Raw genomic sequence first — 23,064 nt, forward strand, 5'->3', positions numbered from 1 at the left:
GAAAACACACGCACCCCACCTGCTCCAGTTCCCCCTGTGATACAAAGTCTGTTAAAAAGTTGGGGGCGGGGGACTCGCTCGGAGGAAAGACAGGTGACCAAAACCTCCGGGAACGCAAAAGGACAGGGGGGAAAGGGCCGAATCTTCCGTGGAAAACGGGGAAAGGGCCGGGTAAGGCTCGGATGGAGCAGCTTCGGGAAGGTGCGGGCTTCGGCGATCGCTGGATGGCTGCCGTCTTCTCGACGAGTGCGCCCTCCGCGAATGCTTTTTGGGGTAAGGGCTTCCGGCTATTGAGTTATGTACAGCAAGCCCAGACCGCAAAAAGATTCACGAAGGGCAGAATACGCCGGCTTCTTCGGTTCGCCGCCGCCGCCGCCGCCTTCAGCCCAGGATGTCTCCGAACCCCGGAGCCGAACAGGCTGGGTCTCACCAGCGCGCTCCATCGCGGCTCAGCCTTACCACTCCGCGCGCCGCCCGCCCCACCGCACCCCTGGACTCGTGTCTCCATTTCTCCAGACCGTCCGCGATCCCCCAACTCAGCCCCGAGAGAAGTGTGTGGAGGGCGAGAAGGGGACGGCGGAGGGGCACCCGGGATCCCGGAGCCCAGCCTCCACCCCTTTCCTGTCGCCACAGTACCCGGAGCCTCCCCGCCTGCCTGTCCTATCCCTCTATCCCCCTATCAGAGTTCCGCCAGCCACGGCTGCAAGGTCGCCGATCTCTGAACAGGTACAGTTCGGATTCCCCCCGAATCCCCTCTTATCCCTCCTAGTCCCCCAGCCAAGGTTCCAGCCGTGACTACAGGCGCTGCGTAAAGAGAAAAACTCCCCCAGAGCACTAAATAAATACAGACGAGGCCGCCAGCTCATTGGTGCGGGCTAAAATCGTCACCCACCAATCAGAAGAGAGCTCACATTTCCCCCTTTTTTTTCAGAAGGGGGAGGGAGAAAAAAATATTTCCATTTCTAATTATCCAACAAAACCTAGATTGGAACATGTTAAAATATTGTTGTTGCCAAAAAACAAAAAAGCGGTTCAGGACCCCCTCCCCATTCCAGCCCAGGTGAGGGGGTAGCGCGATGTATTGGGAAAGAGAGGTTTAAGAGAGCGACCTCTCCCAACGGGACCCAAGCCAGAAGATCCAGACGAAAAATGACAAAGATGAACATAAAATAAACCCAAACTCCACACTAGTCAGCCTATTTCTAGAAAAAATGAGAATGTCTCAACACCCCCTTCCCCACCCAAAGTTCTGAATGCTCAACTAGAAAGGTGAAGCTCCTCCCTCCGCATCCTCCCCCAAAACCGTCTCAATATTGGGTGTCTAATGGCCCATTCGCCTCAGGTGCCCTTTCAAAGCTGCAGCCCTCCCCTCCCCACCAACTTTCTACCCATTCTGCAGAATGCTAGGGGGAACAACAAGGGGCGAACCCGTCATTGACTGCCGGACCCCAAAACGACGGGAGATTCCACCTTCTGCGAGAGGAGGAAAGGAGGGGAGGGAAGACTAGAGAAAAGGGAGAAAGATCTCCTTCCCTCACTCTCCCTCCCTCCCTCTTCCTCCATCCCGCTCGGTCCCCTCCCCCATCCCATCCATCCAAACTTTGAGGGGCTGCCCTTCTTCGCAGTGCAGCGCCACCCTTCCCACGTCCTCTCCTGCCCCTCCCCCCATTAGTACCTAAGCAGGGTGTGGGCTAAGGGACGTCCTGACTATCTCCCTCCCTAGCAGTACAGTCCCCCAGTGGGGGAAACCTCACCAGGATGGGTTACTGCAAACATTGCAAGAACTTGGGGGGAAAGTTGCCATATTTGTTCTTTGGCACCCTGGAATCGACGTGCGGGCGGGCGCGCGCGAGCACACACACACTCCCACCCTTGCCCAGCACGCCCGGAGAAAACATCTCTAGACGGTGGAGGCACTGTCTTCAAGTCCCTGTCGACCCACCCCCTTCGCCCAACCATCACCCTCCTGCAGCTCCGCGACCCACTCACCCTCCCACGGCATCCCCTAGGCTCCGCGACGGACAGACGCAAGCACACACCCTCCGAGCGTCTGCGCGCCCGCCGCGCCGGAGGGGGCTCCGCGGTCTGCGCCGGCCGCCGCCGCGGCGCGGGGCAACTGGGAAAAAAAAGTTCTGCTCAGACTACCAGTGAGCCGACAGACCACCAGCCGACCCGGGCGCCGACCCCCTGCTCCTTACCTCGGTCTGGGGGCCACGGGAGCGCGCCGGTCCCGTCCGCACTGCAGCCAGCTGGAAGGAGCACCTCTCCTGCCGGCCAGCTCCCTCCGGCCCCTCCCCGCCCCCCACGGGTGTTTGCCCGGCGGCAAAGCGGGCTCTTCCAGGTAAGTATATAAGTTACTGTACTGTGTGGGAGGGTCACGATCTTGGTAATTGCGGCTTTCCGAGCTTAACCCCTGCGTTCCTGCCTTCCTCCAACTTGTTGAGGACTCGTCGGGTAGCGGGAGAGCGAGCAGGCGCGCCACTGCGAGCGCCGGCCGGGAGGGGGGAGCGAGGTGCGCGGGGCAGAGAGGGGACAGCGAGACAGCAAGCGGCGGAGTTCAAATGCCCCCCTGGCAGCGGTTTTCATTGGATAGGTCTTCCCCCCACCCCCGTCCCCACTGATTTGGTGGCCCCCCCGCCCCCCATCTCCCATGTAGGGGACGTCTCCAGGCGAAGTCACGATTCCTTCTCAGTTCGGAATGAACTGTGACTAGAGCCATGACGCAGCCAGCGCGCATTACTCACTTTTTGCAGTCACGACTTGGGAATCCGTGCTGGTTCCAACCAAAATTACACCGCTACCATTGAATTATTTAATAGGATCCAGTTCGGGGGGTAAACTTGTGCATTGTGCCAAGCAATGGGAAGGGGTGGGGAAGAACGGGGGGGGGAAATGAGGACATGGGGTGTCCCTCCACCCCGTTCTTGACTCTTGGACACCTCCCCCCAACCACCGCTCCACGTGTTGCAAGTGTTTTATTGCGCTACCACCACTCCCGCCCCGACCGCTCCCCCAACCCCTATTTCCTTTGCAATTGTGGCAGAATTTGTAAACACAACCACGCAAACTTGCAGGGCTGAGAGGGGCGAGGCTTGGGAAAGGGAAGGAGTAGGTCCCCGTGAATGACGAGGAGGCCGAGGGGTGGGCCGAGAGGCTGTGAGCAGCTTTGGTTTGAACGGAATTGTCAAGACAAAGTGTGGGTTGCAGCGTTATTTGTGTTATTCTGCACATCGGTAACAGCCCTTGTTACTATTATGAGTTGAATACTCAGTCTCAGCCAGGGAATCTTCCGAGAGAGGGACGGTTTCTGAGCTAAACATAACTCACCCACCCTCTCATCCCCCGGCCCATGCTGCACCCCGGTTACCCTGTGTGGAGGTCAGGTCACTAAAGCCAGAGGCTGTTGACAGAGGGGAAGGGGTGAATGAAGCAGAGAGACCTGGTCTCCTCTCTCCTGAAGGCTAGCCACCACAAATACTTACCTCACCGTCCCAAGTTTATATTTTTAAATAAACATATAAAATATTCCTGCATGCACACAAAGCTTACTGCAGACCTGCAAGAGTGCTTCATTTCTCCCACTGTCTACAGCCCATCCTCATGGGCCAGCTTGAGGATGTACTTTTATTCTCCCTCTCCTGGAGTTAATCAGCATGAATGTCTTTGTGTGCGCGTGATATTCATTCCCCCCTGCCTCTGCTAACCTTCCTCCCTCCTCACCTGTCTGGCCACAGATTCGGCCAAAGTGTCTGGAGCTGATTGCAGTGAATCTCAGTCTGGGTCCAGCCCACAACCCCAGAGAGTTGATGGTATTCCCAATAACATTTGGCAACTTAGAGAACACCTCCTCCCCAATTTCCCTTCAGGCTGATTTAGACACCTTTGGCTTTTGGCTTTAAGGCGCCCCGCGATGTTCCCTAGCTTGGATTCTCTGCGCATCGCACCAACAACTCCTGTGCTTTGGCTTCTAATTCACTCATTCCACCAACTCACTTGGGGCTTCTATGACTAGCATGCGAAAAGGGGGAATAATAAGAAAAATGTCACACCACACTACCTTACACACCTCCCGGGAATTACAGAATACGGGGATACGGGGGGCATGAAGTGGGAGGGGACGAGGGTCTGAAAAAAGCAACCTATTAGCCTGTTATTTTGAGAGTCACCATCACCGAGGAGAAATCTTTCAAACCCACTGGCGGGAAGGTGCGGTATCCTGGGAATGGAGACCCGGATAGTGCCTGGCCTCTGCAGGGAAAGCCGGTGAGCCATTGGCCTTCCATTCCTGAAACGCCCGGCCTAGACTCATCCTCGAATCTAACACTTCGCTCCCCCTCCTTTAAATTTTTTTCCTTTCCTTCCCACTCACCCCTCCTTTCCCCCAAAGCTCTCACCGAAGTCACGACTATCCCCTTTGAACATCCTTAACCCCCTCGTCCCCGTGTCCCTCTCCTGTATCCAGGGCGGGGCTACCCGCAGCTGGCGCCAACCCCGCCCCCTGGCGCTCGGAACAGAACTCGCGGAGGACCAAGGCATTTTCAGCACCTATCTTCCGTGGACAGCAACCGAGTCCTGGGCCAGCCCGAACTAGGGTCGCGGTCCTCAGTTCCCGGACCGGAGCCAGCGGGGAGGTTTGTCAAAGGAGTAGAGATTTTTCCCTGTCTTTACCCAACCCCATCCATGCAATTTTGATCTATGTTGCACAGTCTCCATTAATCTCTCAGAGATATGGCCCATTAAGTCGTGTCTGGCCACCCTTTAAGACAGAGAAAATGGGGAGGGGAGGGGGCCATCGAGAAAACCAAGCTCAACAGCGCCGACCCATAACGAGAGAGAGAGTTGCAGCCGCTATTGATTCAGAGATTCGTGAGGGTGATTCCCGGCTCTGCAAGAATTCCCTCTTTCGGTTTCTTTGCATGCAGCCCCAAACTCATTATACACATACACACGCACACAGCTACACCCCTTACCCCCTACTCAGTCCCACTATCCTCTTTAGAAGGGGCGAAAAAGGCAGCCAAAAAAGAACCCCGGAGCATGCACAAAGTAAGCGTCAGCTCATACTCACAGTCTGCGGCATGCACATGACATAATATTACTTACCCAAACGGGAACTCCTTAAGAGAGAGAAAGAGAAACACAGGGGGAGAAAAGAGAAAGTGGATGGAAAGAGGAGAGAGGAGAGGAAAAATCCAACAATTAATTTCCAGACATAGTTGTGGGGGGAGGAATGCGGTGATGTCCAGGTTTTCTTCCACCCGCGCTGGCTTTTTATCCCAGTACAGCCCTCGGTTTATTTCTGGAACAAGATCAAACCCTGATGCTATTTTTAGCAAGTACTGAAAAAACCTCCACACACAAAGGCATTTCGCTGGAACCTTACGTCCAAAACATTAAATGTGCATTAAGCGCCCCCTCCTCACTTTTTTTCCCTGCACCACCAGACTCACTTGCATAACTGCAGAAAATGTTTTTCAAATCAGAAAAATGCCCAAATATTTCTTATATTCTCCCTCCCTCCCGTTAACTCCCATCTGTCTCTGCCTGTTGCAAGCTCCTCGCAGTCTCCCCGAGCAGAAGGCGTCGGAGTGGTTGTATTCTTAGAGCTGCATGTCTCCATTGATCAGATTCCCTACATGCTGAGGAAAGTAGGGGGTGGGGGCCATAGCCCCTTCCCCAGAGGAGCTTCCCAGGAGAGCTCTAGAAGCTATTGCTATCCACGATGGAGATTCCCAGATGAGGAAAAAAAAAAAACATCCATACCCTTCCCACGTTTCCCACCCACGCTTTGCAAAATCGCGTTGTGTTTGCAACACACCGCCTTTGGAAATGTATATTTTGAAAGCTGCATATGTGTGTCTGTGTGTGTGTTTTGCGTTCTAGTAATTCACTACGAGGGGGCTGGAGAAAATAGACTCATGAAGGCAGCGCGGAGCAGCCGCCTTGAGTCTCCTTTGCCAGCCTGCGTCAGTCATCAGCTACTGACGTCACGTGCAGATTCTCCTCTTTGGTGGGTCTGGTTCAGCTGAGAAGACGCTTCTGCTCGGAGACAGCGCTTTGTGTTCGGCGCAGCCACTGAGCAGGCGAGGCGGCCGAGGCGGGCGCCACCCCAGGCTTGGGCTGGGCAGCTGCAGAGCAGGCTGCAGCCTAGTCTGCACCGGGCAAGCGGGGCCCCGAGGGGCGTGCCCAGCAGGACAGCCCCCTCCCCAAACCCTCCCAAGACGCCCAATGCAAACTCGACCGTGCACAGACTCCGGCGCGCGTCCTTTCCCCGCCCTTTCTCGTCTGGTCACTGTAGCATAGACAGCTATAGCTATAACTCGGATTAATTCTGTCTGTTTGTCGGGCAGATAGCCCCGGCTCTTCAAGTGACGCAAATAACAGATTCTAAGGCTCCCGCTCTCTCTCTCCTGCTCTCTTTTTCTCCCTCCTTTTCCCTCTTCTGTTTCCTGCGCCCACGCATCCTGCCTGGTCTCCCACGGAATCAGCCAGCTATACAGCTTCCCAGAGAGCAATGATCCAAGTTACAGAGAGACGGACAGACTCCCAGAGCAGAAACAAATAAGCCTGCAATTAAATACACACATGCACACAACCCTTTGCAAATGGCCAGCAGCCATTTAGGGGCTCCCCTGTGTGGGGGAAGGGGGAGCTGATTCACAAATCCACCGCCCTCGAAGGCGTCAGTTCTGGCGGTGGGGAGTGCCCAGAGGGGAGTGTCCGGCTTGCTACTGCGGCTTTCCCTTCTGCTCTCCACCCGAAGAGGAAACTCACCTCTATAAATACCCAGATGGCACGGTATTCGGGAATAAACAACTTTTGTTGAATGGTAGGTGGAGGAGAAAATTCAACAAAGACTGCAAATGCTTACTCTCCAGCGACATTATCAGGACTTTTTAAGGAGAGATGACGTTTACCCTTTCTCCCTCTCAACGACCAGGATATCTTTTTTTCTACTTAAAATAACGTCCCTGAAAAATGAACTCAATGGATTAGTGCTATTTTTAAACCAATTTGAATGGAGCTTGCTTCCCAAGGGTGAGGAAGGGTGTGCATGTGTGTGTGGATGTGTGTGTCTCAGGGTGTGTGGGGTGTGTCTGAATCTGAGGTTTTCAGCAGAAGAAATGCCACACCTCAGCATGACAAAGGGTTTCTTGATTGATGAGTGATGGAGGTAGGGAGAATTCTTACAGATTAGAAGATGTGAAGAAAACCACATGCACACAAATCATCCTCCTTAAATGCACACATATTCTAGATCCACTTGGATAACTTCTGCCCTGAAAGGGGGGAAACCAAAAGCAGAGAGCTATTTACAATCATGGCTGGAGGAATGGCTGATCTTGTTTCTTAACCCTAATTATCAACCTTCCCTGCAATGGTTTCCTTTGATGCCAGTAAACACTTTTCCAGAGGTTATCCCTTGGATTTGGGGCACAAGGCCTGGGAGAGAATGATCATGGGCCTCAGCTGTCATCTCCCTTTTCAAGCTCTCCTACTCTTTGTAACTTGCCTGAGAGATTTGAGGTAAAGCTTATCCCGTCCAGTACCCTCAATTCCTGTCTGTGGCTTGAGCTGTGCTTACTAAAGGGAGACAGAGGACATCTGCTGTGTACGGAGGACACCCTCTGGCAGCCCATCAGCAGCTGTTTATTTTTAGCTCACTATTGCATACATGTATGCATGTGAGAACGTTGCTGCAGTGGGGAGGTGTGCAGTCAGGAGAAATATCAATGAGAGAGAGGCGGCCCTGGTTCTTGCACTGAAGATGACTTATCACATGGGGTCATCAAATGTGGCCAGATGGACAGGAGACACTGGCAGTATTTCAATAAAGTCTCCTTGGATTAATGAAAATGTCAGGCTAAACATGTTTTTAAAGGCACAGAGTAGGTATGTTTTTAGATATGAGATTAGGTATGTGTAAGCATAAATTCATGTGTGTGGGCACATTCACAGAAGTCACATGGTTTCTGTATGGACTACCTAAACTACACAGAGCAGGGCACTTTAGAATGTAACCTGCTTTCTATGCTGTATATAGTAGCTGAGTGTTATTGCGTCTGATGTTGAGATCAAGACAGATTCATTTAAAATCACTAACAGCTTTTAAGCAAACCCAGAATCTAGTCCTAACAAATAAGGTAGTGTTGGAAATGGAAGAAATACACATCAGAACTTTAAGGGCAGCAGCCAAAATTATGCTAGTGTAACGCCGGCTTCCTGGTGGATTCAATGTCTCTGCTCCTCCCTCCCAGAAGAGGGCGCCTCTCTGCCTTGTTTCTGTCTCGATCCAGTAATCAAGACAGAGCGAGAGCGGCTTGGAAGCTCCGCAGAAACATCTGCAGAAAGTTAGACCTCCATAGCTAGCATCTCCATTTCCCCTACTCCTCAGTCAGGTCCTTTGGAGGATGTCTGGGCTGGAGCTGGTGACCTTGGCTTCCTGAGCTGTCTTATCATCCTGTGCTAAGGGCTGTGGTGCCCAATTCCTGTCTGAGCAGTCAAGCTAAAGACCCTGCGAATGAATAGACTGATGTGGAACCTGTCCAAGGTGAAAACCGCCTCTGCATTGCCAACTCATTACAGGGCACCCCAAGCATGAAGAGGACTCGTTCCCCCTAATGCTCCCCCAGAGGGCTTGTGGGAGTAGGCTGCTTGTCACGAAGCCCTTGAAAAGAACTGAGTCTCCTCTCTTTCAGGGTGAGCGAAGCCCAGAAACGTCCTGCCTGCATCGACTGTCTCCTCCCCAAGCACCACGAAAAATGCCAGTTGGGTAAGGTACTGGATTTGGAGAAGGAAAAACAGTGCAGTTCCCAGGATATCAACCAAGGGAAGTCCCTCAGGGAGGAAGTCTAGGAAAGGGATTCCTCTTTTCCTAAAGGTGTCTTCATCAGGGAGCAGAACTATTTTGGCCTAAGGAAAAGAGGAGAGAGAAGAAACCAATAGTTTTTCAGCTTCAACTATATGCCAGACACTGTGCCGGACACTTTTACATAAGAAGGTTTATTTAATCCTTAAGGCAATTCTCTGTGTGTCATTATGATAATGGTATCTACCCCTTAGGCTTGTTGAGCATAGGAATCACTCCCAAAACAGTTGTTACTTTTCCCATTTGAAAGCTAAGGAAATAGAGACCATAACGTTTAAGCTGCTTTTCCAAAAGTCTTAGAGCTTGAAATTACAAAACTAAGGATCAGATCAAATTCATATCTGTATGGCTCCAACATTCATACCACACCACTCCATCATGTTGCCTCTATTCCAATCTCTGGTCTTTAATATTCCAGGTCTATTCCCCATCATGTGGAGTTGGAGGTGTCTGGGACTTTCTCAGACATTTTCTGAATAACGAGACTGATCTATTCCTCCTAAGGAGCCTGTTAGCCAATAGATGCCCCCTGAACAACGCTATCTGTCTCTGAGAAGAGACCCCTCCATCCTATTTCAAGGAAAGCCCTAGCTGGTTCAGTCCCATCCAAAACTCAAGGAATTTGTCTGAAACCAACCAGTTTGTGGTGGACATGCAGTGAACTTGAGATTCATTCAGGCTGCTGCATCCAAGCATGTTTCCACCCACACCGAGGATGCCCCTGAGATGGTGCTAGGGAAGAATTAGGAACTCCCTGGTCTAGTCTTCCAAGAAAGCTGTCCTAAAGTAAGAACAGCAGAAAGTCTACATGCACCTTGAGTTAGCTAGTTATCCTAGTCCTCCAACGCTCCTTTAGAAACTAGCATCTCTGATCATTTTTCTGATTCTGAAAACTTTATAGGCTGAGCCATTATCCCAGTGGCGGTAGATAGGCCACAGCATGCATAATTCAGGCTATTTTAAGATCCCCTCCCCCTGTTAAATACACATTTTCATCACTTACCCTGATCAAGAGGTATATTCGGTCTTGGGAAGCACTTCTTAGAAGCCAGCATATTTGGAGATTTGAGGGTGAAAGTTTTAAGGACCACTGGTTGCTGGAGGAAAGTGGCTGGAATTCCACCCCTTCCCCCACTTTTTTTTGGTTGCCATCAACAACTCAAAATAGTCTCAACAGTCTATTCACCTGAAAGTAGTTACATTGTTCAACTTCAGAACAGTTGAGACAACATCTGCTTTTCGCACAACCCCATTATCCATGGGCAAACTCAAATGCCCTTGTTCTCTCAGCCATTCTAACTGCTGGACACCTTGGAGAACCAGATGATAGATTTTCCCATGCCTTGGTGATAAAAGGCACATTTGGGAGAATGAGAACCTAGAGAGTCACTCAGGGATATCTAGAGTTGGTTTCATGGTGAGGATCTCAGCAAAGACAGGGGAGCCAAAGCAAGCACATGATAGGGGGCTGAGGCTGGGGCAGGTATCAGGATTCCAGTACACTTGAGCTTAGCAGAGGCTAAATAGAAAGGTGTCAGGGGTTGGAAAGCATGGCCACAGAGAAAAAAGAACAATCTGAAGCATGCTTAGAGATACCTGCATGCGTTCGGCCTTAACCTTGTGGTTGAAGGACAGTTGTTTATTTTCCTGAATTCAGCAGGTCGAGAGATAGCTCAATCACAAATTCATGGGTATTGGGTAGGTCTGAATTAGCAGAACTTTTTATTCATTCACTATTAAAGCAGCCTTGCAATTAGCTGCTCATCTACTAAGCTTGGATCACTGTATCTGGTAGGCCAAGAGTAAAGAATGGGGATTGTATTTCTTTAATTCCTAGTCCAATAAGTATAGGCTGTGAGACATAGAGAAATAATGGACTAACATATCTGCTGGATAGGCAAGATTTTTTATACTTATTGGAAAGGTTATTAGTTAAATAATGAATTGGATCTGAATCTTGTCATGAGAAGAGAGACCTTCAACTCACATTTGAAAACCTGGTATCTTCCATCAGTGCTAGCTTACCTATAAAAGTAGAAAGAAAAGGGGAGGGGAGAAAATACACCTTCTACATATGGTGGGTTTTCAGAGAGCTACACTTTTTGTAGTAGTGATTGTCTTTGAGAAAGAGATTACTACGACGTCAACAAATTCTGGTTTGATCAATCCTCAGGATCTGTTTTGGTTTTATAGAGGTCTAAATTAACATTGTGAGGCTGGACTAACATCTACATCTGGGCTGGGATCCCTGAAGAGCATTTGGGTAAAGAGGGACCAATAGAGGACAAATCTTAGGGCGTAACAGGGTGGATCTGACTCATCAGCACAGGGTTTATCAAAGCACTACAAATCACCTTAGACAGTGCAGGCAAATGCCACTTACCTCACCATCCAGGAACCTGTGGCTCAGGACCCATGAAGAAAAGCCTGGGTCTCAAATGAAAATGCCCAGTATGAAGCCATTGCAATGTGGTTGAATGAAATGCAAATTTAATTGGAGAAAAAAATCTAGATGATTTCATCCTGTATTCAGAGACAATCCACTTCTGAAGATCTTTCTCTTTCTCCTCCCTAGCTCCACTACATTCTAAATCTTAGTCCAGTCTTGAGTAAGCTCTTTCACTGTATCTGACTGGGGGCAAGGTATTTCTAGTCTTTCCATGTGGTTTCAATTACATCACACTCAGATATACTCTGGGTCCCTTCATTGAGTGTGACTGCTCTGGAAAAGTGTCTTGTAACTTCATTATGGCAGAAAGTAGGATTTACTATGGTTTTCCTGACAGGGGGCTGAGTGTTGGACTAAGTCTAGCATGAGGGAGAAATAGGAGAAAGAGAAATTAATGTTAACCACCTGGACATAATTTGCCAAATAGAGACCAAAGTCACTGCCCATTAGAGGGCACCTCAGAGAAGGAGCTGAGTGGGTGGTGGATGGAGGAATAATGGTGGTCAATAAGGGGTTATTATGGCAAATGTTAATAGGAAGATGAACATGAACAGCAACATTGCAGAAAGCACGAGGCAAAGGATGAGGTGTGTCCTGGGTGTGTGAGGACTGCTTTGAAAACTCATCTGGTCTCCTCTTGGTCGTTGACGCTCCTACAACAAGCAAGAGGAAAGGGACATGGTGTCAGCAATCCACATTCCATCACTCATAATTCCCTGTGAGTGTTCAGTTCCAGGCTCTCCCCTCCCCTTCTTCAGTGAGACCATTTTGGCTTTCCTGGTGGAGGGGGGCAACAGGGGCGCAGATGCTCAAAGCTACAGTTGGACCAGGGGATGATCAGTCTTACCAGCAGGTGGCGAAATATGAATACACTCCAAATTGGCCGGTCTGAACAGACTATTCATTAAGAAGTCACTTTTCTGGCAAAGTGGAGTTTGTGGTATTAGGAGGTCAAACCAGAAAGTGTTGCTTCCACCCATAGCTGAGGTCCAGGAGGTTACATTATGGATAAATCTTTTTAACCTAGCTGTTCTGTTTACGACAATGACAACCAATTGCTCAGGAGGCACTGCAGAAACTCTGCTCTTGTAATCTCTGTGTTGTTATCAGCAGGTGCCATTCTGATACCATTATAACATCACTCTGTTTTTAGGGGAAGGGGCAGCTAGTGGAAAATCTTGAGTCAGGGGTGGGAGCTGAGTAATGTCTGGTGTAGCCACTGTCCCACTGTGTAGATTTAAAGAGACACTGACAGTGAAATTGGAGACCCAAACCCCAGGCAAAGCAGGAATGGGACTCCTATTACTTACCCATATCTCAACTCCCCAATAAGAACCAATGTGAAAATGCTTTGATTCTCCTGGGTGAGGTGAAATATTTACGGCTTCATGAGCTACTGGAGAACTGAAATAATATTTGGGATTCTCTCAGGGACCTAGATATCTCTAAAATGTGGACCTGGTGAGAGATCAACAGTAATAAGATGAGTGGCTTATGTCATTCCCAATTCCCAAATGGCTCAATATCAAGGAAGCTCAATTATGAACCAACCCAAAACAGAGAGACTCAGGAAAGGATCTGGATGTAAAACAGAAGGTAGCTTCACAGTCTTTATTTTATATAATTAAAAATCCCATGCTAGGCTCTGAGTTCCAACCAACACCAACCAAAAAGTCAGAACTTAAGCTGAGAGTGACAATTCTGGCCTTGACTCTGCCGTTTGCCCCTAAACAAAACCTGGAACTAGGCACTCAGTATCTTAAATTCCCAATCTGTAAAATGTATGGGCTACTATCTGCCCTACCTATCTCATGGAATTTTATTTTAAAAGGAGGCATGAACATGTTCCACAAATTTTAAAAGGCCTCACTTCTGTCATGGAAACTCTTCTCAGTCACTATGGTAGTTCCCTGCTTTCTTCAACCTGGGCATCACAGTGAGAGTGCAGATTGGACAAAGCTTTGCCATGTAATTAATTGCCTTGAGGGATGAATTAAAAAACAAAACAAAACAGGGGCTGGGTGCAGTGGCTCACGCCTGTAATCCTAGCACCACTTTGGGAGGCTGAGGCGGGTGGATCACTTGAGGTCAGGAGATCAAGACCAGCCTGGCCAACATGGTGAAACCCATTCTCTACTAAAAATACAGAAAAAATTAACCAGGTGTGATGGTGCACGCCTGTAATCCTAACTACTCAGGAGGTTGAAGTGGGAAGATTGCTTGAAACCAGGAGGCGGAGTTTGCAGTGAGCCAAGATCGCACCACGGCACACTCCAGCCTGGGCAACAGAGTGAGACTCCATCTTAAATAAATAAATAAAATAAAATAAAATAAAATAAAATAAAATAAAATAAAAGAATAAAAAAACAAACAGGGCTGAAATTCTGTAGGACCAGGAAGTTTATGGTGCAATCTCAGAGCCTCTTTATATTAGGTGACGAGAGCAAGTGCCACTTCCAACCTCACATTGTCCATTGACTCTTGCTTCTCTTGAGTTGTCACTCAGGAGAGTAATAAGAATGATAAGGGTCACTAAGGAGGTCTACTAGTCTATGGTGATGCCAGGACCTTATTTAATCTCTTCAGGTCTCAGCTGCCTCATTTGTAAAATGCAGGTTTATGGTGAGTATTAAATGAAATAATGCACACAAAATGCTCAGCATTATCTTGGCACCCCCAAAACATTAGATGAAATTGTAAAGGAGGCAGAAGAAGCCAGTATGTGCAGTTTCATCTTCCTTGGCACCTCAGGACACCTTTTCTCCTTGCTTCAAGGTGCCAGGATGCTCGGATGCTTTAAATTAATACCCAGAGGGCAGGGCGGGATAACTGCGATGGATCTCTATCAAAGAGCCAGTAGAGGGAGCTCCAGAGCAAAACTGTTCTCTATTGCACATTTCCTTCGTTTCTCTATAGAACAAATCTCTGCCCAGAGGCCACAGGCTTTTTCGCCACTAGAAACCTTTTACTTAGAGAAAACTGGAGACCTCAGCACAGGACCTGGACCCAGTTCCGCTTTCAGATAATCCAGGTGTTTCTGAACTTTAAAGACATCTTGAGTCCCATGCCGAGGTTCAACTCTTGGGCTCCATTTGCAAGTTGGACTAGAATGGATGGTTCTTATGGGGCTGGTCCCCGGAGATCTGAGGCTGAGGCTGGAGCTTGAAATTTTTCTGGCCCTTGGATTTTGAATGTGTTCTAGCTTTCCAGTCATTCTCTTCCCACAAATATCTAGAGTCACCGCCATTAAAGGACCTAAACTTTTTATAGAAGAGTCATGGAGCCTGGATAACCTTCCTCTCCCAAAAAAGATTTGCATCAGAATGGTTGTATATCCCACTTAACAGCAACAGGATGAGGCAAATCGTTCTTGCCTGCTCTCAGGAGCCTTTAAAAACACATTCTCTGATAAACTAAGTGATGGACACGGAATCCTTCTCAGACAAAAGACCTAACGTGACTGTCAAAAAGGGAGCAAGATGGATTCTACTGAAGCTCTGAACCAAGTTTTTCTGCAGCCCTTTCCCTGCTGAAATTCCTCAGGTTAACTAGTTGGCTGATGTGTCGGGGCACAGATCTTATTATTATTTTAAATGTTCTGGGGGCTGGGCACGGTGGCTCACACCTGTAATCCCAGCATTTTGGGAGGCCGAGGCAGGTGGATCATGAGGTCAGGAGTTCAAGACCAGCCTGACCAATATGGTGAAACCCCGTCTCTAATAAAAATACAAAAATTAGCCGGGCGTGGTGGCATGCACCTGTAGTCACAGCTACTCGGGAGGCTGAGGCAGCAGAATGTCTTGAACCCGGGAGGAGGAGGTTGTAGTGAGCCGAGATTGCACCACTGCACTGCACTCCAGCCTGAGCGACAGAGTGAGAGTCCATCTCAAAAAAAAAAAAAAAAAAAAAATGTCTGGCTCACAGTTAATCAGTGCAATAGTAAAAGCCCCAAGAGATGATGGGAGATCTTCCTGGTTTTTCTTACAATTAACATTTGCTCACTGCCTGATTTTGATTAGCAGTGGCCTGGCTTCTTGTTAGGTACCCAAGAGGCTCTGTGTTCACCTACTTACAGGATGATACATAGCTCAGAAGGAACCCAGAAAAAGACAAAGACTTGCCATTCAGGAAGGTTAAAAATATTTGATGAGAGCGCCTCACCCCTTTTCTGCTGGCAAGATATCAAGAGTAACAATAGCTAATATTTAATGAACCCCATATTTATTAATCTCAGGTACTGTGCAAAGAGGTATGTATACATCATCCCACTCAACCCTAATGACAACTCAATGAAACAGTCCCTATTACAATTTCCACATTCAAGTTGAAAAACTGAGGCTTAGAGAGGTTAAATAACTTGTCCAAAGTCAAACATAGCTGTTAAGTGTAGAAGCTGGTATTCAGAAATACAGAGCATCCCTTCTTCAGGCCCTGGCTGGGTTCTCCAGAACAGACAGAAGTGGAGTTCCATTCAACATTGAGAGAAGTTTCAAAGGGTGAGGGGAACCTGAGCAGTGGGGCACACCTTGTTAAGTCCCAATCAGGACTGATGGAAGAAGCATCTGGTGTTCCTTCTCATTCATTGTCTCATTTCCACAGGGCAAGTGCAACCTGTCTGAGGAGGAAAACATTACCTCTAGGATGAAGCATTTTACCTTTTTTTCATTTTCTAAGATGATCTCAGATACCTTGCGAAGCCACGTAGAACAAAAGGGAGTCATTACATATTTGGAAAATGCATTGGACTCTCATAATTTGGGAATTAGCTATAAGACTGACAGCCGGGACACCTAATTTAAGAGTAGAATTCTTTAGGTCCTATACCTTAAAGGAAAAGAGAGTTTTCAGGAACTGCCATTAAGAATAATCTGACGGTAAGTAATGGATTTTCTCAGTAGCTATAAGCCGTCACTCCATCTACCCTTATTGTAACTGTGCTAGGCTCTGTTCACCCACCTCTGGTTAAGGGTCAGTGTTGACTCACTGGAGTTTGGACCAGCTAGGGGAGGCAGAGGCTGTATAGCTCACACCACAGGACTCACCTCTCCTTAATCATAGATGACAAAGACCCTGCCTTCAATCCCCTAATTAGCTTGGCTGCTCCTATTCATCCTCCACTTCCTGAGGTCAGTGGAGGGAAGCTGTTCAGTGAGAAGGTGGACTTCTGATTACATGTAGGAGAAAACATGAAGGTGCCACTTCCTCGAAGGGCCTTATGACCACTGACTATAAGAAGAAAGACTCGTCGGGCGCGGTGGCTCACGCCTGTAATCCCAGCACTTTGGGAGGCCAAGGCGGGCAGATCACCTGAGGCCAGGAGTTCAAGACCAGCCTGGCCAACATGGTCAAACCCCATCCTCTACTAAAAATATAAAAACTAGCCATGCATGGTGATGGGTGCCTGTAATCCTAGCTACTCAGGAGGCTAAGGCGGGAGAATTGCTTGAACCCAGGAGAAGGAGGTTGCAGTGACTGACACAGTGCCACTGCACTCCAGCCTCGGCGACAGAGTAAGACTCTGTCTCAAAAAAAAAAAAAAAAAAAAAAAAAAAAAGAAGAAAGACAACCCATTCTGGCCTGTCCTCTGGCCTATCCTCTCATCCTCATCCCTCATCTCTAGAGCTATTACCAAATGTTTTCATTCATGGAATAACTTGCTGCTCTGGGCCACCAGTATTACCAAATATATGGGTTCCAATTGGTTTAAGATAGTATGTTAAATTACAAGTCAAACACAACTTTGATTGGGATTGTAACTCGAGAATTGTTAATGTTTTGATAGGATCTGGGGCTCATGCATATGAAAGGTTCATTCTGGTTAGGGATTTGGGGTCCAATTTGCTTCCAAGCCCTGGTGGGAATGCATCAACCTCTCAGCAGTGACCAGCCTTCATCATGCTGCGACTTGCACGATATAGATGATTAAGCTTTTAAAAATCTGAGAGCTTAGAAACTACCAAGTTAAGGTAGAGTAGGAAAAACTCTCTAGCTTTGGAGAAGTGGCTAACGTAGGAGTTTTCAGGGAAGGAAGTGGCTATTTTGATCTTCCCTTGTCCCTTATATCATCTCCCCAAACTACTGTTGTTTTCTAAATCTATGCAAATATAGAGAAGTATGTAGAAGCAAATAACCTTTGTAGTGAATTGGGATCCTCACTCCTGCCCCAGACCTGAGGCTAGGATGAGGCTGCTCCCTGCAGAGCAGGTCTTCTCTGGCTCTCTGGTTCTTAATACTCAAGATGTGGTGGTCAGGGTAAGTCCTATAGTTCTAGGGCCCATGCATTCTAACATAATCAGCCCATGGACTCCTAATGGAATGAATTGGGCCAGGCACAGTGGTGCACACTTGTAATCCCAGCACTTCGGGAGGCCAACGCAGGAGGATCACTTCAGTCTAGGAGCTTGAGAATAGCTTGGACAACATAGCAAAAAATAAAAATAGCCAGGCCTGGTGACGCGCGCCTATCTTTCGAGGTTGTAGTGAGCGATGATTGTACCATTGCACGCTAGCCTGGGTGACAGAGCAAGACCCCGTCTCTAAAAAAAAAAAAAAAAAAAAAGAACGAATTGCAGTAAAACATAAAAGAAGACTGTTCTTCTCACTAAATATTACTAATGACCACTGGGACGAAAACTCTGGATCTTTTTTTTTTTTTAAAGACAGGGTCTTGCTCTGTCACCCATGTTGGAGACCAGTGGCACAATCATAGCTCACTGCAAGCTTGAATTCCCAGGCTCCAGCCATCCTCCTGCCTCAACCTCCAGAGTAGTTGGGTCTACAGGCATGCACCACCATGCCTGGCTAATTAAAAAAAAAATTAGTAGAGATGAGTTCTTGCCTTGTTGACCAGGCAGGTCTCGAACTCCTGGACTCAAGTGATCCTCCCACCTTGGCCTCCCAAGGTGCTAGGATTACAGTGGTGAGCCACTGTGCCTGGCCAAAATCTGGATCTTAATAGACAGAAGTTGTTCTTTCCCAACTGGTACTTCCACACCAATTAACACACATCAACTCATGGATGAAAGGATTCTTAACAGAATGGGACATCGGGCAGGTAAGTTTGGAACAGGAAACAGAAGCCTATGGTGGCTTATTGTTCAGACAAGGGCTTTATCATTGCATAACAGCCCAGGATTGGTAAGGGTCCTACCAAAAGGAGAATGTGGACTGTTAAAAGCCTCTCTCACCTCTGGAGTGCGAGTGCTACAATGGCAAGCAGCATCTGTGTTTTAGTTATTGCTGGATCCTGAGAATCTAGTGTATGACCTTCCATAATGGGCCACACAGAAGTTTGTGTTGAGTTCCCAATTTTAATAAGTCCGTAGGGACTAGGTAAGGGGTTACTTTCTTCTGTCTTCCACTATGAGATGAGGTCATTGCAACACAAGACCTGAGTGAGGAGTAGATAGTGGTACCTGCCTCCAGAGAATCACTGAGGGGCTCTCACAGCATTCAAGGAGGACTTGGAACATCTACTTCAGCTGAGGGAACACTCGAGTTTTGCCTCTAGGCTTCTGTGAGTCAAATGCAGATGATCTTCTCCCACCCACACTTGAGGTCCAGACCTGTGCTAAGCATTGACTGAGTCCCTCTCTCCTTACCTGAATGCCCTCTCTTTCAGGGTTGGGAACTTCTGAGACAAAAGAGTTGAGTTCCTAGTTGAAGTGAAAGTTCCAGAGAAGTTGCCTAGGCCTGTCCCTTGCTTGGTAGGGCCAATGGCTTTCAGTAGAGTATAGGGAAGATGGACTTTACCCAGATCTCCCAAGGGAAGTCCTTGTGTATGGGGAAGAGTCTAAGAGGTCTCTGCTAACTTCAGAAAAGGAAGAATCTACCCAAACAAGAAAAAGCATATGGTAGAAATGCCATCCCACACCATGCCTCATAAGAAGATGTTCCCAAGTCATTTTTCTGATGCTTCCCTGGGCCAAAGGTATAATAGCTAAAATAATAATAAAAAATAAAAGTGATAGACATTTGGTATGTGCCAGGCACTGAGCCAAGCCTTGCAAATATCAACTCAATCACCACAATAACTTTTTGAGGTAGGTACCCATTTTAAGTGTCAAGAAACTGAGGCTAAGAGAATTTAAATAACTTTTCAAAAGTCACTTAACCAACCAAATATAGGAGCTAAGATTTGAATGCAGGCCTTCTTGGCTGCAAAGCCTGAACTGTCCACAGTTACACTGTTCTCAGGATGCCATCCAGCCTATCAGAGACCTATGCCTACTTCTATTGCTGAGTGAGATGGGAAAGAGAGGAAGACAGGATTTAAAAATAAATTTAATATCTGTCTTTGTGCACACATATATACACAAACACATGTATCACTTACGTATCTAGAGTGCTTTAAAATGAGCCAACTCACTTCTGATTTCATTCTCAAAATAACTGTGTGGGGTAGCTATTATAATGTGAATACTCCCATTGTTTAGGTATGATAAGCAGATTACGAAGAAGGTAAATAATTTGCCCAAGAGCATACAGCCACATGGTTGCTTGAACCTATGTGGTTTGATGCCAAATTCATAGCTCTTTCACTATCACATAGTGCCACGATAATGAGACACACTCTGAGTCAGCTAACATTTATTAAACACCCACCATGGGTCAAACACCGTGCTAGGCTCATTTGTAAACAGTCAATAATTATTCATTGATTGGTCTTCCAGTCCACTAACTGGACTGTCGCTGCAGCAGACTCCAAGTCTAGTAAAGGTTTTATAAAATAATAAACAAGAATAATAATTCTTCTTTTTCTTTTTTTTCCTAGGTACTCTCAGTAGCCTAGACCAAGCTAAATATTTCTCAAAAGGGTGTTGGTGTCACCTGAAGGACCAGGCTAGAAAGGAAAGCTGTATTAAGCCTGAAAAACACAACTCTCAAAAACTCTCAAAGTCCCTGAACCAACGATGGAAGGTCAATAGTCTTCATTCTCTAGGTTGGATGTGTTTTTAATGCTATTTTATTTACAAACTAGTCCACCTCACATCTCTAAGATGCCCTCTAGCTTTGCTCCCTAGTAGGTGAGGAGCAAAAGGCAGTTGATGAAGGAAGGAAAAATACTCTTTTTATTGGGTCCATCAGGAATGTAGGCCCATCTTCCCCTTGACCCTTTAAGCACCAAGCCCTGCTTCTTCCACAACATCAATTGAATTTATTGCCAAAGTAATATCTGAGAACTTGTCATCCTGGGCCAGGAGACCCCTGGGCAGACCTCAGAGCAGTTTTGAGATAAACAAGAAGAAGCACTAAATAATTAGCACAATTATTCATGAATCAAGACAAGTATATTTTATTACTTTTAGGTGGTGAAACCTACGTACAGATCAGTCAGGGTATCTGCTGGATGGAACCAAGCTTGAAAGTGGTGGGTGCAGATTGGAACCAATACTTCATCTGCAAGGCTTGGGCTCTAAGCCAAGGCTTCAATGAAGAGATCAGCAGATGAATTCTCCCCTCAAAGGTGTGACAGCGTCACCAGGAAGTGGTGAATTTTCACAGAGTGGGACTTGGTTAGAGGAGAAGAAAGTCCCAATGGGTCAAAAATGGAGGTTGTTGAAGTTTTTTTGTTTTTTTGTTTGTTTGTTTGTTTGTTTTTTGTTGCAGATACAATTATTCACTTGATGAAGGAAGATGAGTAATAGGGCTCTCAGCCTGAGGTCTAGGTTACTTCTTACTTCCTCCCACCTGGATTAACTTCAGGAAGGTGCAACTTATGTAGCTGCAGGGCCCTAGGCTCAGAAGGGCTCCATGCTTGGTTTAAGATTCTACTGTTATTGCTTGAAATTCTTGAAAATTATGTCTTTGAACCTGTGTTTTGTAAGTGAAGTCTATGGGATAATAGAGAATGTGTGTGCCCATCCATCGTTCCTGCCCCCACAATGCTGGCAGTAGCCCAGGAGTACAGAATTCCAGTGGGAGCTCAGCGAGACTCACGGTAAGTAGAATGGAAAGTAAGCCTATGACTACGCAGATGGGGACACGGACAGTGCCCAGAGGTCATGCTTTCTGTTTGAACCAGCTGCTTCAAATGCAGAAGGAAGGCAATGGAGTTCTAAGAAACACTAATGACTAAGGGACCCTAGAGTAGCATTTCTTACTTATGTTCCTTCCCTGTATTTGCCAAACACCCATGCTGAAAATGATGACGCAGAAGGAAAGGTGAAGATACAGCAATCCATACCTATTTCTCCTCAACAGCAAGCTGAAGGTGGAGAGTGCTGGTACAAAGCGCTTGTATCAAGAAGTGAAATAAAAACAGTGGAGTGCATTTTGTCAGCATCTCCACTGTTCTGGTAAGAATGAAATACCTATGCATATACGACCTATGAAATGTGAATTGTGTAATTTCGATGTTCTACAAATGAGTTAAATGCTCTTGTGTTTACATTTACAACTGGCATCACATAATATGAATGTATTATTCATATGTGATGAATAGTAAAATTCATGCTAAAAACTTAAAATTTTTATTTTTATTTAGCACCACATAAAAAAGAGCAAATAAAAAACCACCATGATGATTCTAGAGATAGACTGTGGAAGAAAGACAAAGGCATTATATGTAGGCACTTTCTTCCTGCTTTTTGAACAAGGGGCCCTACATGTTCATTTTGTGCCAGGCCCCATGAATTTTATAACCGGCTCTGCCCCTGCCCCTAGGTTTCTTTTGAGAAACAGGGCAAGCGCCAGGGCTCATCAAAGGTGATGAAGATAAAAGTTGGACTTCATTCTTGCCATAAATGAGTAGACACCTGCTTGCCGAAACGCTCTCCAACGTCGCGTGAAGGGGCAACTGACACTCCTGAATGAATATGAGGAAACCCAAGGCAAATTCAGGTTCACCACATACACTCAGGGACATCAGGTCCACCCCTAAACTGGATGAGGCATGTCTCAACTGGCATCTTCAGACTTGACATACAGGAAGAAGGTCTGTTTCCTTGTGTTTGTGGCTCATGAGCCGACATGGGCTCTCATGGGCTCCCATGTGGAGAGAACTCTGGGTACCCACATACATATTGTTGTGGTCTTTGCACATATGTGTGCATGTACACTGCACATACATGTCTGCATGTGACAGGTGCCTGGGCACCTGCTAGAACCTGAGGGAGGCGGTCTTTTCATGGATCTCCGGGGGGGAAGGCTGATGGACATGAAATACTTTTTAGGTGCTATCCTTCTGGAACTTGGTCCCCAGAAAACCACAGCTGACAGTAAAGAGAGATACGGACGGTCTTGAAGGACTATGGAGAGCAGATGGCTATAATTCCAGGACCAGATTTTTTTTTTTCTTGTAACCACTTCCCCCACAACCTTTACACCAAAGGGAGACAAACACTTGTTGACTTAAGCAAAAAACAGAAACAATTTCCTTCTGAGAAGTGCAACACAAAGAAACCTGATGCTTTTTGGGCTGTGGAAGACTCCCCATCCCCCTTCTTGGAGCAGGACCTTCAGTGATGGGGACAGTGGGTGTCGGGCCAGCTGGCCTGGTTTTACTTCACACCAGGAGATCCAGGGAACGAGCCACCATCCTCTCTGCTTTATTTAGTGAGACAGCACTTCATAGCAACAGTAGGCTTAATCACAGTCTATACCCACATTTCACTTCCCATTTCTATGCCTACTCCTTGCCTTTTGGTTATTTGGGGTGGGGGGTGGCAATGGCATGCTGATTCTATCTTCCAAGCACCCTCCCCAAATCTCCTACTTCCCTGCTGGAAAGGATTCCCTTCTCATG

At 47.2% G+C, this 23,064-nt stretch overlaps 1 protein-coding gene and 1 long non-coding RNA gene across 7 annotated transcripts in view; one reads left to right on the top strand and one right to left on the bottom strand.

Moving 5' to 3' along the window:
• HSD17B12 (hydroxysteroid 17-beta dehydrogenase 12) overlaps positions 1-23,064 on the bottom strand; it is a 278,867-nt gene that overhangs the window by 253,761 nt on the left and 2,042 nt on the right. The window contains exon 2 of one of the 5 annotated variants that reach the window (XM_074013912.1): positions 5,104-5,117. The exons of 1 other annotated variant lie outside the window; for it this stretch is intronic. The gene's annotated coding sequence lies outside the window, so the exon portion shown is untranslated. Of the gene's footprint in view, positions 1-1,989; positions 2,081-2,198; positions 2,325-5,103; positions 5,245-23,064 lie in introns of those variants that run through there. 3 more of the 5 variants (XM_074013909.1, XM_074013908.1, XM_074013911.1) reach the window with 3 other exon arrangements.
• LOC135967022 (uncharacterized) lies at positions 1,882-21,787 on the top strand. Of its 2 annotated transcripts, none has more exons than XR_010580814.2 (3): positions 1,882-2,341; positions 20,092-20,259; positions 20,627-21,787. It is a non-coding gene; the product is annotated as an uncharacterized lncRNA (long non-coding RNA). The 2 variants fall into 2 exon arrangements; XR_010580815.2 differs by having other exon boundaries at positions 20,092-20,237.

Source organism: Macaca fascicularis, chromosome 14 (assembly GCF_037993035.2).
Source record: "Macaca fascicularis isolate 582-1 chromosome 14, T2T-MFA8v1.1".
Lineage (NCBI taxonomy): Eukaryota > Metazoa > Chordata > Mammalia > Primates > Cercopithecidae > Macaca > Macaca fascicularis.